The sequence below is a fragment of the Candoia aspera genome, chromosome 3 (genome assembly GCF_035149785.1).
Source record: "Candoia aspera isolate rCanAsp1 chromosome 3, rCanAsp1.hap2, whole genome shotgun sequence".
NCBI lineage: Eukaryota > Metazoa > Chordata > Lepidosauria > Squamata > Boidae > Candoia > Candoia aspera.
In genome coordinates, this window is record NC_086155.1 from 135,357,476 (window position 1) to 135,373,265 (window position 15,790).

Here is a 15,790-nt window from a genome sequence, read left to right on the forward strand (position 1 = left end):
GTACAAATTATTCTCTAGATTCCACACACATGCCAATGTAAAGGGAACTTTACCTCAGTAAGCAAATAAAAGCTGTACTTCATCATTTACTCTTTCTTAAGAGATGAAGTATAGAAGATGTGAGCCAAGTTGAAAATAGAATTTGGAATGTAGAAGTCTTTGCTGCTCGCAACAGATGGAAATACATTTCTTAATGTGGCAGCATTTATGGCGAGAAATACATTTCTTAATGTGGCAGCTGTTATTTATGGCGAGAAAAGCTTGCCGATCAAAAGAATGGTCTTGTCGTCATTACGCCTTATGTACATAAGTACGGGTTGATTCACTTTAAACTCGGGAACAATTTGTGCACTTGTAAGAACTACAGTTACACCAGTAGCAGCAGCTGCCTCTGTACCTTCTTCGTTCACTTCAATATAGGCTTTGTGACGAATCTGAGAGACGACCAGGTCATGATTCCCAGGCATGCCAGATAAATCAGCTTTGCCTGGAATAAACACATCCTTCATTCCCATCTCCATTATAGCTGAACTGAGTGAATAGTCTTCTTCCATCCTGAATTTTGGCAGGAAAATCATAATCTCTCTGTTTTGCATACTTGTTGAACTGGTCCATTCTAGAAGTTTTGCATAAGTGAGTTCCCTCACAATCTGTCAGGTAAAAGAGAGACATCATGAGAGGTTACGTGAATGAAAAAGTTATTTTGAAAAAGTGATTGAGAAAGACTAAAGTATTATTTTCCAAAGTGACCAATTCCTTTGGAATAAGCATTTTGTTTAGGAGAAAACAGCAAATATATCAAATATTACTTTCTTTAAAAAATAATATGCAGGATATTTGTAATAAATGGAAAGAAGGGAGCATCAAGACACATAGCAGGACATACTCAGGTCAAGCCTATTGTAATGATTGCCTATTCAAAATCACCATCAGACTCACACAAGGCTTTTATGGATATCTGATTTAATAATGAATAGTATGCAGGATCACAAGCAAAGCTGAGAATAGTGAAAGAGCAGGATGTCTCCCAAACAAATCCCAGTCCCTCCCCCAAAAGTCAGTACAATTCCATGCCCCAGGTGCCCCTAATGGTTCCTGCCGGTCTGTGGGAAAAGTCCTTGACAAGGCAAGATAACCCAAACATGCATTCCTCATTCTTCACTCCTCGCATTGCAGCCTGGTACAAGGAACAGGAGCAGCCCCCTCCCGTACAGCAACTCGTGTCAGTCCCATGGCATGGGAACCCGTTTGTCAGATACCCTGGTTAAAGGTTTCACAGAAACCCTTATCAGGGCATCTCCCATCATTTCATTCTCTCATGTTGCCAGATGGGAGGGGTGTGTGAAGTTGGAGTGTAGAGTGGTTTATTATGGCTATGGAGCACATCAAGGACGCGAGGTTGAGATACACCAGGAATACCATCTGGATGGGAGGGGGAGTGACATGTTTCATGGGAAAGGGGACTAACTAAGGGGATGTAGTTTCGAATTAGGTTTGAGCGGGAAATCTTTATTCGCAGCTTGCCTTCTGTACCGTTCATTACGCTTCATTAAAACAGTTAAAGGAATCCCAGCCTCCCGACTGTGTATGAGTGAATTCTTGAATGATCAGGTGCTGACATTAAGCTGTGAATCCATAATTTTGAAAACTCTTCCTGAGCAAGCAATCAGCTGAGAGTTGACGAACCATGCTAAGCAGCCATCACCTCTACCGTCATCGGAGAGGACCGTGCTGTATGCCAAAGTGGAAGAAGAAAAAATTGAGATGGAGGAAAGTTTGGGGAGCAGAGACAGCGAGTGTGAGGTGGAAACCTGGCTCAACCAGACAGAGTTAGAAAGTGCCCTCCACTCCCTCAATTTCGTGAGAGAACCTCAGACGCCAAGTGTTATCATCGAAGAACCACAGGTGGGACCTTCCCAGATTGGTGCCAGAGAGGAAGAGGGAAGACCCCCTCCACCTGTGGAAGCGCAAGTAAGAGTGCGGAGTCCGGGGTCGCATGGAACCATTCCAGACCCAAATGGAACTCCACAAGACATGTGGAATTTGGAGGCAAGGATGTCTGCCATGGAAGTGGTTTTACAGCAGGTATCGAGAACCCTGGAGACCATGGCGTACCCCTTGGCAGAAATCTCAACTCAGCTGTCCAGGGCGGTGTCGCCAGACTCATGAGGAAGACAGCGTACTCTAACACCAACCCGGGATTTTGAGTCCCCAGTGAGGCGCAGGCAGAGTGGGGGCCACCCAGAAAGCCAAGGAGATTGGGGAAAAGTGCTGCCCAGTGGGGCGACACAGGGCGCAACCCCAAAGGACATACAAGTTAAGTTCGATGGAGACCCACGACAGTTGGCCTTCTTCCTGACCAACATGTCCATATACATGAAGGAATATGGCTCTTGCTTCCCCACTGAGTACAAGGAAGTCAGCCAGGTGGGAGCCAGACTCAGGGTGCCAGCTGCTGAATGGTTTGTGCAATTGCACGATGCCATGGCCCCAGAGCTGGGTATCCTGCAAGAGTTCATGAGGGCACTGAGAGACCAGTTCGAGGACCCACTGGACAAGATGAGAGTGAAGACAGGTATCCAGCAACTTAGGCAAGGGGGAGGAACTGTGGCGGAGTATGCCATGGAGTTCAAGGCTCTTGCTGGAAAAGTTATGGACTGGTCAGAAACCACTAAGATTGACTACTTCAAGGGGGGATTGCAGCCAGAGATTCTAAGGTGGGCACTCTGCCACGGAGACCCCCCCACTCTGAAGGATTGGATCTGCCTTGCAGGGAAGGTAGAGAATACCCAGTACCTGTTCCATTGGCAGCTCTGAGCTCAAATGATGGGGAGAAATACAGTAGCACCAAGTCAATTTCCTTTCACCCAACAATGACAATTCCATGACAGGGATGATTGGAAAGACTGGCCAGGGAAGAAAGGTGGCTGTTTCAAGTGCGGGAAGGACACCCACAGAGCAGCAGAATGCCCAGAAACACTGAAAGGGGCAACCAAACCAACTAAAACCCCACCAACCAGACACAAAGTAGCAGCTGCAGCCATGTTGGCCTGAAAGGATCCAGACATGAAGGCTCAAATGGAATCTGGCGAAGACTCCGAACAAGAGGATCTGGAGCCAGTGGAAAACGAGTTTCACCTGTTCTAAATCGTGCCCGCGAGCAGGTGGAAACTCCAGGGCACAACATGCCTACTTCTGACATAGACAACAAAGACGACCCTTTGGTGAGTGATGATTGCCCCACCTTGTTGGTGAAAGTAGAATTAAAAAACTTAAGGACCCGGCACAAAGCCATTTTGACAGCAATGTTAGACTCAGGGTGCACAAAATGCTTAATACATCCTGCCCTCATAGACACACTGAGCCTTAAAACCAAGAGACTTAAAAATCCCATTATTTTCACTCACATGGACTGCTCAGTTGCCCATGGGGGTTCCATGGAATTCCAGACTGAGACTTTGGCCATGAGGTTGGGGGGGCATAAAGAAACCTTGCAATTCATTGTAGCCCCTATTGCCAACTATTCTTTTATACTGGGACTCCCGTGGCTAAAGAGCAGAAAGCGACAGATCGATTGGGACTCAGGTGCCTTGTTGTTTAACAATGGAGTTGGCAACCTCTTTACTGTACTCCAACCAGGGTGGGGAGGTGGCTAGAACGCTTCTCAACCACACCCACCCACCCGAAGCTTTGGCACAACCCAACATTCCACCTGAATATGAAGACTTTATTGATGTCTTCAATGAAAAAGAGTGCGACCAGTTGCCTCCTCACAGAAAAACTGACTGTGCTATTGAAATAGACCCAAAGGCTAAACTACCTAAGCCTAAAAAGTATGCCATGTCCGAGACTGAAAAACATGTTCTCAGAGAATTTATTGACAAAAACTTAGCGCGGGGGTTCATTGAGCCTGCCAATTCACCTTTGGCTGCCCTGGTACTTTTTTGGGTGAAAAAAGATGGCTCTCTGAGACTCTGCACAGACTAGATAAATGCCATCTCAATTAATAATCAATACCCTCTTCCCTTAATGAAGGACATGCTTTTTCACCTATCGAAGGGGAAAGTGTTTACCAAACTTGACCTCAGAGAAGCCTACTTTAGGATTCAGATTCGGTAGGGGGATGAATGGAAAACAGTGTTTAACTGCCCTCTTGGTTCCTATCAGTACAAGGTCCTCCCGTTTGGGTTGGCAGGGGCCCCTGGAGTGTTTATGCAATATATCAATGAGGTCCTCCATGAGCATTTGTACGAAGGGGTCCTGGTTTACTTAGATGACATTTTGATTTATTCTGACAACTTCAGAGACCACATTCAGCTTGTTAAGAAAGTCTTGCACAAACTGAGAGATGCTAGACTATATGCCAAGCTCTCTAAATGCGAGTTCCACAGGTCTCATCTGGACTATTTGGGCTATTGTATTTCTTCAAAGGGGGTTGAAATGGATCCTGCCAAAATGCAAGACATCATGGGATGGGAACCCCCTCACACCAGACGTCAACTTCAAAGTTTTCTAGGCTTTGCGAATTTCTATAGAAATTTTATCCTCCAATTTGCTCAAATTGCTTTGCCTCTTACTGACTTGTTAAAAACTAGGGGGAGGGGAGAAACCTGCAAAGTTACCTCCCCTGGGGCAAAACTTACATGGACTTCTGAATGTCAAACAGCTTTTGACAATTTGAAACTGCTTGTAATGAATGCCTTTCCCAATAAAGTACTCAGACTCAAAAATGAAGTTTAAGTTCTGATTTTATTAAGGATAGAGTGCAAACACAAAGAAAGCTGAGAATGAGAAAAGCATGCCTAAAATCAAACTAAATAGCCCTGTTACAGAGTCCCCCCCCCCTTCAAACGTCTCAAATACACATTCCCAGGTGCTCCTAATGAGTTCTGCTGATCAACAGGCAAAAAGACCTTGACACAAAAAGATAACCCAAACACATTCCTGCTTAGTGAACAGAGATAGAGTGCTCGGTGCAAGGTTTCTCAGCAGCTCCCTCCCAGCTAGGAACGCACGTCAGCGCTCTGGCATGTGGACCGTTACGATGTACCAGGCACATCAAAATGATGAACATGACACTGCTTTTTATTAGGGAGCCCATTCTCGCCCACCCAGACCCAACTCACCCCTTTATTGTACAAGCAGATGCTTCTGACTCAGCTACTGGGGCAGTTTTAGTTCAAAAAGATGAAACAGGATTCCCCCGCCCCTGCGCTTACCTCTCACGCACATTTTCTGACTGAGCGCAACTGGCCAATTTGGAAAAAAGAGCCTTTTGCTGTAAAAACTGCTCTCACACACTGGAGGCATTTATTAGAAGGTGCTCTTTATCCCTTTGAGGTTTGGACTGATCATAAAAACCTCCAAGCTTTGCAAACTCCCAGGAAACTAAATGGCAAACAAATTCGTTGGGCTCAATTTTTTAACCGTTTTAATTTTACCCTCAACTTCTTTCTGGGGAAGAGAAACTTTCTGGCTGATGCTCTTTCTCGTGTGCCACAGTATCACACAGCACAAACTCAAATTGTAGAAACTGTTTTCTCCCAAAAGCAGCTTGGAATGGCGTGCGTAAAGTGCAAACAAGCAGTAGCTGGGAAAGTGAAAGTGCAGGCTGATTTAAAAGAGAAACTGCTTCAGGCACTGCCTAATGATCCCTGGCTACAATGTAACAAAGCCCAATTAACTGAAATTGATAACATCTGGTATTGTAACTGTGGAATCTACATTCCTGAATCTCTTTGCCAAACAATTTTGCACCACTCCCATGAGAGTAAATCTGCTGGTCATTTTGCCTTCACAAAAACTCTCCACTTGGTGAGGCACCAATTTTGGTGGCCCTCCCTTCATGCTGATGTGCAGTCCTACATCACATCATGCCACGTCTGTGCCCAAGCAAAGAGGAAGGGGGGGGGGGAAGCCACAAGGACTGCTACAACCCATAGCCTCCCCAAAGGCTCCATGGAAGGAAATAGCCATGGATTTCATTGTGGATTTACCTGAGAGTAAAAACAAAACTGTAATTTGGACTGTCATTGACTTGTTTTCCAAGCAGGCTCATTTTATACCTTGTACTAAGATCCCAACTGCTCAGCAATTGGCCAAGCTCTTTCTCACACAAATCTATAAAATTCATGGGTGTCCTACGCGTGTAATTTCTGACAGAAATTTACTTCTAAAATTTGGTGCTCATTTTTGAAATTAATTGGGGTCCAACAAACTCTCAGCTCGTTGAGCCATCCAGCCACTGACGGGGCCACTGAATGGGCTCAATCTACTCTAGAGCAATTCCTGTGCTGCTACATTAGTTTTCAACAAGACACTGGGTAGACCTTCTCCCTTTTGCTGAGGTTGCTTACAATTATTGCTTACAATAATGCTGTTCACCAAAGCACTGGGTTTTCTCCTTTTCACATTGTTTATGGCCAAGACTTTGTTCCAATACCTGAACTCCAACTGCAATCCATGCCTGACTCCTCTGTAGCCAATTGGGCTGTACAGATTGCCACCAATTGGCGCGTCATCTGCCAGGCATTAGATCACACTCATGAAACTCAGAAAAAGTTTGCTGACCATCACAGATGCCCAGAGTGGAAATTTAAAGTGGGAGATATGGTTTACCTCTCTACCAAATTTTTGTGCTCCCAGCAACCCTCAAAGAAACTTGCTCCCAAGTTTGTTGGACCTTTTCCCATCACTAAAATAATTAATCCTGTGACTGTTCAATTACAATTACCCCCCCACCCTAAAAAGTCTTCACCCTGTTTTTCATTGCAGCTTGCTTAAACCTGCACTGGATGGTTCTAAGTGGCACCAGCCTGCAGTAACCCCTCCACCCATCATGGTCGATGGCCACCACCATTTTGAAGTTAAAGACATTCTGGACTCTCGTTTTTTTCAGAAATCTTTACAGTACTTAATTCAATGGAAGCATTTTCCAGATCCTGAGTGGGTTAATGCATGTCATGTTAATGCTCCTCTTTTAACCAAAAAGTTTCATGCTAAATATCCTTCTAAGCCCTCTCCTGCATAGCCTCATTGTTTCATTTCTTTGATATTTCATTATTTTTTTTAGTCTTTCTTGGGGGGGCGGTATGTCAGATCCCCCAATTAAAGCTTTCACAGAAACCCTTATCAGGGCATCTCCCATCATTTCATTCTCTCATGTTGCCAGATGGGAGGGGTGTGTGAAGTTGGAGTGTAGAGTGGTTTATTATGGCTATGGAGCACATCAAGGACGCGAGGTTGAGATACACCAGGAATACCATCTGGATGGGAGGGGGAGTGACATGTTTCATGGGAAAGGGGACTAACTAAGGGGATGTAGTTTTGAATTAGGTTTGAGCGGGAAATCTTTATTCGCAGCTTGCCTTTTGTACCATTCATTATGCTTCATTAAAACAGTTAAAGGAATCCCAGCCTCCTGACTGTGTATGGGTGAATGCTCGAATGATCAGGTGCTGACACTGTTACGATGTTTTCCAGGAACATTGGAACAGTAACCATGACACCTATAATGAATATCTCTGCTCTGGAATCCTTATTGTATTGTGTGGGGACGGAAAATCTGCCTGCCAAACTAGGGCTGGGCACTCTGGGAGTTGAAGTCCACACATCTGAAAGTCATCAAGGTTGAGAAACACAGCCCTAAAACATCCCCCGCACTGGTTGACTTCTTTCTCACTGAAATTTGGGAGCAGAGGATCGGCTAAATTCTGTTGGGAAACTGCTACAAAGTGGTTTTTTAAAAACAGGTTTCTAAAACTGCATTCAAAACATGGACTATTTTGTCTACTTTTTCCATATTTCTAGTGGAGAATAACAAGAGGAAAACATGAAGTGTTAGAAGCCATGGGTTCACACTCATCTGCCTGGGTCATATAAAGCCAAAAGGTGAAGTTTGGAAGTTTATGCTTTGACTTTTGCTTGGCAGTGGTTTGTGATGTCACCTGGACAGGCAAATGATACTGAATATTGGCAAAAAATCCAGGTCTCAAGCTTCCTCAGAGAATTGGATTCTTTTCTTTCTTTCTCCGTCACACCCAGGAATATTAAATGAGCCTTCCCTGCTATGCAGATGAATGTATTAGGCAGCCCTGGCTAAAATATCTTTTTTAAAATAATGACCATGAATGAATTAATGAATGACCTTTTTAACCCTGAGAAATGTACATGTTGAAGGGGCACAGAGGAACTACATGATCACCCATAATTCTTCATGATGCAATATTCAAAGAGACATACATTTCATTTAACTCCACAGCATATCAATCCACAGCAGTTGATTGCACATCAATGGTTGGCATCAATAAGCCCATTATCTGGTCTGTCCCATTAGCTGGCGGTGACTAAATATTCTGCTTTTCTGCCATTCAGTGTAGGAAATCCAATGAGCCTTCCCAGCTGATCAATGACAAAGAAAATGAAGATTAACCTATGTTTTCTTACCATTTGTTTGGTTTTCAGTCCAGGAATTAATTTTCTTTCTAACGTCCTCAGCTGCATTCACAAAATCAACTCTTTCCAATTCTGCGGGGTATAACTCTTTAGAGCATTGTATGTATTGCTGCACAGAATGAAAGACGACATATCAATATGTTCATCCCCTTGTTATCATCATATACACTCAATCAACAATTGTAGCAGAACGCTTAGAAATTTGGGAAGGCAACGGTTGTACCCACCAAATCTGCATGAAATGATGAGGATCACCTAGCCCTTCAAGAGCTAATTTGTACATAATATACCATTTTTATTTATTTTATTGTATTGTATTGTATTTGTACATAATATACCATTTTTCTTTATGTATATTTTCTATATGTGTATATGTATGTATGTATATGTATATTTTTATCTGACTTATTTCTGTACTTCTCCTAAAGACAGCCAGTTTGATCTAGTGGTTAAGATGCTAGGCTAGAAACCAGGAGACCGTGAGTTCTAGTCCCGCCTTAGGCATGAAAGCCGGCTGGGTGACCTTGGGCCAGTCACTCTCTCTCAGCCCAACTCACCTCACAGAGTTGCTGTTGTGGGGAAAATAGGAGGAGGAAGGAGTAATAGGGATGTTCGCCACCTTGAGTTATTTATAAAAATAATAAAGGCGGGGTAGAAAATAAATAAAAAAATAAAAAATATCAGTACAAAGGAAGGAGATATATTGAAAAACACCTTGAAATGCCAGCAGATATGGGCCTGCAAATCATAATGGGATATGCTGAGAATGGTATATATACTGAGATGTTGGAACACTTGTTATTTTAATGTTTAAATACTTTTGTCCCATGCAAACGCTTTACAACCAAATCAGATGAGCCAGGAAAACTTAACTTTACTCTAATTTTTCATTTGTCTAAACTGGAAAACAGGATGGCATATCTGGGCCAAGATTTTTTTTAACCATCTTCAAACCAGAATTTAATATTCTGGATTACTACAAAGCTGGTAATTCTATTTTCTGTTATAATGAACTAAAGCATCCCACAGAGCTAATGTTACTGAAATTGGAATCTGTAAGTTACTGAAGAGACTTATGCATTCAGAAAGTAAACAGAGAGTAGAGACCTAGGCTCTTGATTCTGCCATCTAGTGATATTTTTAAAAACGGTAGTAACTAGTTTTGTTGCCCTGCTAGAACACTGCAGATATGTTTGGCATCTGAGATAAGTCACAATAAAACAATGAGAAATAGTAAGTAACTTCTGTTTCTACAAGTCTCAGCAGTATTTACACTGTACTGAAGAATTGTGGCAATCAGATAAATGATCAGAATCCAAGCATTGGTTTTATTCAAATCTCAGTTTGGGAAGTGATGTAGAGGTGGGAATTACAAATTGTAACTGATGCAAATTGAATGTACACAGTTCTCTAAATTTGTCTGTGTTCATGATATTAATGACACAACCCAATATATAATAGGTTTTCTAATCAATAGCCAAGCTGATTTATTTTGGCTCAGCTGCAGTACATCCAGAAACGATGTGGCTGGTTTTTCACTTAAAATGGCTGAGCTCCAGGGATTGTGGAGGCAGCTTCTTTGCCATTGTCAGGAATTCCTGCCTGCTAGCTCCTGGTCTCTTTCCCCTCCTTGTAGAGGTTCAAATGTAGTGGCATTTCTCTGTCTACCACTCTTAAATTGTGATCAGAGGAACAGTGTTTATTTATTTATTTATCATATTTATATCGCTGCCCATCTCACAAAAAAGTGACTCTGGGTGGTGTACAACACTTCATTAAAAACAATAAATACATAAAAACAGTATCATGGCATCTTCCCATTTAGGCAACCTCCATATTCCTTTTTACTTGACTCGTATAGAGTTCTAATAGGTTCAAGGTTGGTTTGAAAGTGTTTGGGAATGAAAACAGTGCTGGCATGGAAGGGACCAATGCCTGAGACTGGCAAGGAAGAGTCTGTCATCAAACAATATTGTGTTTGGGTTTCAGTGGACCACTAGTGACTCTGGCTGTTGACAAACAGGAACTTACGGTACGATTCATGAAATACAGCACAGATGCCTGAAATCTTGGTGTACAAATTTCTTGGTTAGTTTTTCTTTCTTCACTTTCCTGTTTTGGTTAGTCACCAGACTGAGAAACAGCAAATCATGTAGGGGAAGCAATGGCAGATGTCATCACTGAGCATGTGAACCACATAGCTCTCTCACAGAGACCCTGGGCCTCTAATGCCAAGTGCCAGCTTCCTTGCTAGACATACAGTGGTAATCCAAACAAGTTCCCGGGCAGCAGACAGACAGACAATGATAGAGGAAAGCAGTGGATCTATCTAAGTGATCTATATATTTCCCTGAGACTGTCGGCCCTACAAGGTAGACCAGACTAGGAAACCAATGCCATGTAATTCAGTCCTACTGTTATTGTAACAGCTATAGTAACTGAACCTTGCAAGTCTGAATGTGCTTCTCTCTCCCTTCCCTTATTTTCATGTGAACTAGGGAAGGGCTTATCTGAGATGTTTTCTCAAGTTACTTGCCTTGGTAGTTGCTCTTCCTCCAGTCCTTTAAGGCTATTCCCTCTTCCCTCTACAGACTAGAAGAACTTTCCCACCAAACAAGCCTGGGTTGGATTCTTGATTAGCCTAATGATTGAAGCGACTACAAAATTGGCAACTCTAGTTCAGATCCAGGCCTGCCCTGATTTGGACAACTATGCTAAGTTGATGGCACATCTCCGAGCTAGGTTCAGGCAGATGACAGCTAACCATGAGTTCTGCCATTTACAAGAGAGTAAGAGTATGATGCAGGATTATTTATTTGTTTGTTTCTCAAATTTTGCTACTGCCCATCTCTCCCACAAGAGGGACTCTGAGCAGAGTAGTAATTATGCTACCAAATTTCAGATGTGAACTCAGGAATGTGGACTGGAATGAAAGATGCTTAATGGACTAGTCCAAGGAGGGACTGTCTGATAAAATATAAATTGAGCAAGTTGGTCAAGGCATCCCAGAAACAATGCCTGCATTAATCCAGATCTGCTTGGGCACTGATGGGAGAATTATGGAACTGCATGTGAGTATGGTGGGAGGGAAAAAGCACTATTCACTTTCATTCTCCTCTCCCTCCTCCTCCACTGCAACTGTAGAGGCTTTCAAAGTCAGACCCATGTAGATGGGAGCCAGCAGAGCTCAGCTTACTGCCCAAGAGAAGTTCTGCTAACACACACAAAGCTTAGGTGTATGTTCTGGAGAACCTGGTCACCATGTCATTATGGCAGATGGCTTCACTGCTCTTGATCTGGCTACAGAGGAAACAAGGCAATCCCAGCTCCTAAAGACTCTAAGACCAGGGCAACCAAGTAGTTAAGTGATGCTCAGGCCTGTGCAGCTGTGTGTCAATGTTTGGTCATTCTTTATACCCTACAAGCCTGGATTGGCACTGGAATACAGCTACTGTACATTCTTTGGCAGATTGTATTAGAAGGCTGGAATGAGTTTCACTAATCACCTAGTGTTCTTTTTAGAACTTACTCCATGCCAATGAGAAATGAAGAAGGCATTATTCTACAGTGGAAAAAGTAGTTGGTTGGGGAAAGCTAGACAGAACTGGTTAGATGTTCCGGTCTTAGTTGAAGTTGCAAAGGTATGATCTCAGCCCTAAACTAGATGGAGACAAAAACAACCAATTAGAAATCATACAGAAGGAGGGGCTTCTGGAAGGGAGGAGGGAGGGAGGAAGAAGGACAGAAGAAACCCAAGATTGCATCATCTTGATTCTGTTTGGTATAAAAGGGGGAAGAGAGAGAAACTCTAACAAGCTTTCTGTTATTATAGCCTGCAACAATAGAGTAGAGCTCCAGTACCCCTTGCGATGGCTGTTTCCTGATGTGGCCTACTTCAAAGGGCTGGCATCACCAGGTGTTCACTCCATATGCCAGGACTGGAGGCAGACTTAGACAACCCAGTGTAATGTGTAAAAGGAGGCCAGAGAAATGAATGTTTCAGATGTGCGTTAGCAGAAAATTGCAGTACATTGTTGAAAGAGGCTGTGTACAAATTGCTCTCTTGAGAAATAGTTTCCTGCTGAAATCAAGCCTGCTTCCTATGGGCTCTGCTGAAATACTTGTTTTTAAAAAAAGCTTTGCAAAGCTTCTAATGTTGTTGGACTTGAACTCGTATCCATTTTCCCATGTGGTAGGCATCTAATGGCAATAATATAGGTCCAAGCCCCTGGCAGGTTGAAAGAATGGATCAGCCACATAGTGAATTGGTTCTGAGATATAAAAGCTAAGTTTTTACAACGAAGTTTCTGAATCAGCAAGAGGCAGTTTCTATGAAACTCTATTACACTATTGTTCAGAAAGCTGAATAAAGCTTTAACAAGCAAATACTTTTCAGTGTCAGTATGAATCATGATTCTGTTGAAAAGTTAGTGGAAATTCACTGCATGGACTAAGCTATTTAAAGTGAAAGTCTATCATATGCGACAGAGAGATGAAAAAGATGTGGCTTGGCAGATCCAAACAAGCAGGTTTGAAAGGTATACAGTGGAATGTGAGTTTCATGCTTGCTAGTTACCTAGTGACAAGAAAATAAATATTTTCCTTGTGAAAATCTGGCTGATGTCAAAGTATAGAAAATCATAGTAGAAACAGGTTTAACTGTAATGATATTTAAGGATTTTACCCAGAGCTTCAAAACTAAAGTGCACACACACCAAATTAAGCATTGACATTTCTACTGTAATAAAACAATGGTGTTGTCTTAGTGTTGCCAAAGGACAAGCATAGTGAAGTTGTTGCCAACATCTTCATTGCAATGGGGAAATAATGGTGATTTAGCTTCCCTTATAGAGCAAAAGGACAATACTGCTTTTCTGGCCTTGAGCACTTAAGAATTTCTTGGAAAAAAATTTTTGGTGATTATCAAGCATGTTGCAAAGCGTTCTCTGATGCTTTCAGGGCACTTTCTCATTATTATTATTATTATTAGTAGTAGTAGTGGTATGCACAGGATGTTCACATTTGAGAAAAACAATTTTCTCAAATTTTATGGATATTTTATGGCCTACCACCAGAGTTCCTGGAAGTAGAAGAGTGTTTTTCATGCTGGTTACTTTTTATCTTCTGCCTGGATAATAGTAGGTCAGAAAGGATGACCAACCCTTGTGCCCAAATAGACAAATAAGCCTGGAGCTTGGCAAGCTCAGTTTTTGGGCTTGGAGGAATCATAGCAAAGGTATGTTTAACTCAGAAACCTCTAACTCTTTGCTATCATTTAGGGGACATTTGGATTTTGCAGTTCAGATATGACAGATCTGAAATCATTTATTTGTTTGTTCAGTTGTTTTATAGTGCTTTTATAATGGTCCCCTTGGTTAAACTTCTGGCCAGGCACAGTACAAGCAAAAATGAAAACAACAAAAGCTGCGTATGTATGAGTATGTTCTTTTCTCATATGATATGCAAGCACTCTGTGAGAAGTTCCTTTTTTATTGATGGATAAAGCTATACATTTGTTTCTAGGTACAAGTTTAATATTTGAGGGTTGACCCCCTCATAGCCTTTTCTCCAAGATGATCATGCCTGTGCTGTTAGGGACTCATTCTACAGCAATTCACTCAGCTATTTCTATTGTTATTATGCCGTTCTTGCATTCCTGTTTAAGTCATATTCTTCATATGCTTCAGTTGTTCCATAGGCCACTGGCAAAAATATATTACATCAGATAAATATTGAGAAACTAGTTTCTCTGGGAGTGGTAAAAAATCCTATATAATCAGTATGATTAGCACATGAGTTTACGGTAAAGACAGTGAAGAGAGTAGCTGCTGTAATTGTTGATTCAAATAAGGTATGTAAAACTTCAGATTTTCACTTTCCTTTCTGTTGTTCTAGCTACGCCAGTATACTAAGGATAACTTATTTTACAATATGGTCATGGTGACAATAAAAGGTATGCTTTATAGATGCTTATACCTAAAGCGGCAATGACGACTCCAGATTAATCCTGTGTATGTTTTTTAGAAATCTAATTAAATTCAACTGGATTCATTCCCAAGGAGCTATATATTAGGCTCAATATAGCAAATTGTGCTGTTATATTATACTTAGAGTTTAATATACAGTAGGTAAAGGTAAAGGTTTCCCTTGACGTAAAGTCCAGTCGTGTCCGACTCTAGGGGGCGGTGCTCATCTCCGTTTCTAAGCCTTGGAGCCGGCGTTGTCATAGACACTTCCGGGTCATGTGGCCAGCATGACTCACGGAACGCCGTTACCTTCCCGCCGAAGCGGTACCAATTAATCTACTCACATTTGCATGTTTTCGAACTGCTTGGTGTGCAGAAGCTGGGACGAGCAACGGGAGCTCACCCCGCCGCGCGGTTTCGAACCGCCGACCTTCCGATCGGCAGCTCAGCGGTTTAACCCGCAGCGCCACCGCGTCCCTTTAATATACAGTAGTTCATTAATATTGTGCACTTGTAGCTCACAGCTTGACAAAGCAATCATCACAAGAGCTATCCAGGGTATATCTCAGTCAGTCTTCTCTAACCAAGTATACTCCTGAAATGTTGGACTACAATTTTCTTTATATGCATGATTTATTTATTTAGATTTATATGGTTGCCCATCTCTCCATAGTGACTCTGGGCAGCTAACAGCAGATAAAAGCACCATAGAAATACAAAAAAAATAATAATCAGGAAACAGATAACATATAAAACTTATGTTGACTGCTGGGGTAAAAAGATCTAATAAACTGAAAATGCCTCATGGGCTTCAACTAACCTCCCAAACCCCATACCTGGGAGCTCAACCAGGTCTTCAATGCTTTTCGAAAGGCCAGCAAAGTTAAGGCCAACTTAATCTTGGGGATATGGTGTTTGAAAGGGCAGGAACTGTGACTGAAAAGGCCCTCTTTCTGGGTCCTGCAAGATAAGATATTTTAATTAGCGGGAGCTGCAACATGCCTCTCCTGCCCTAACTGATGGGATGGGCATAAACAACTGGAGAGAGGCGGTCCTGCTAATAACCTGGCCCCAGGCCACGAAGAGCTTTATAGGTGACAACCAGCACCTTGAATTGCCCTTGGAAGGATACTGGGAGCCAGTGCAGCTCATGGAGCAGAGGAGTAATATAAGCACACCAAGGAGCACCGATAATGGCCTACACCACTGCATCCTGGACCAGCTGAAGCTTCCAGGGCTGCTCCATATAGAGTGCATTACAGTAATCTGATCAATAAGAGCCCACTGATGTGAGCTAAAATGTTATCCAGCACATCTCAGTAATACTGGGCTGAGGAAAAGTGTGCTAGGAATCTCAAAAAACCCTCTCA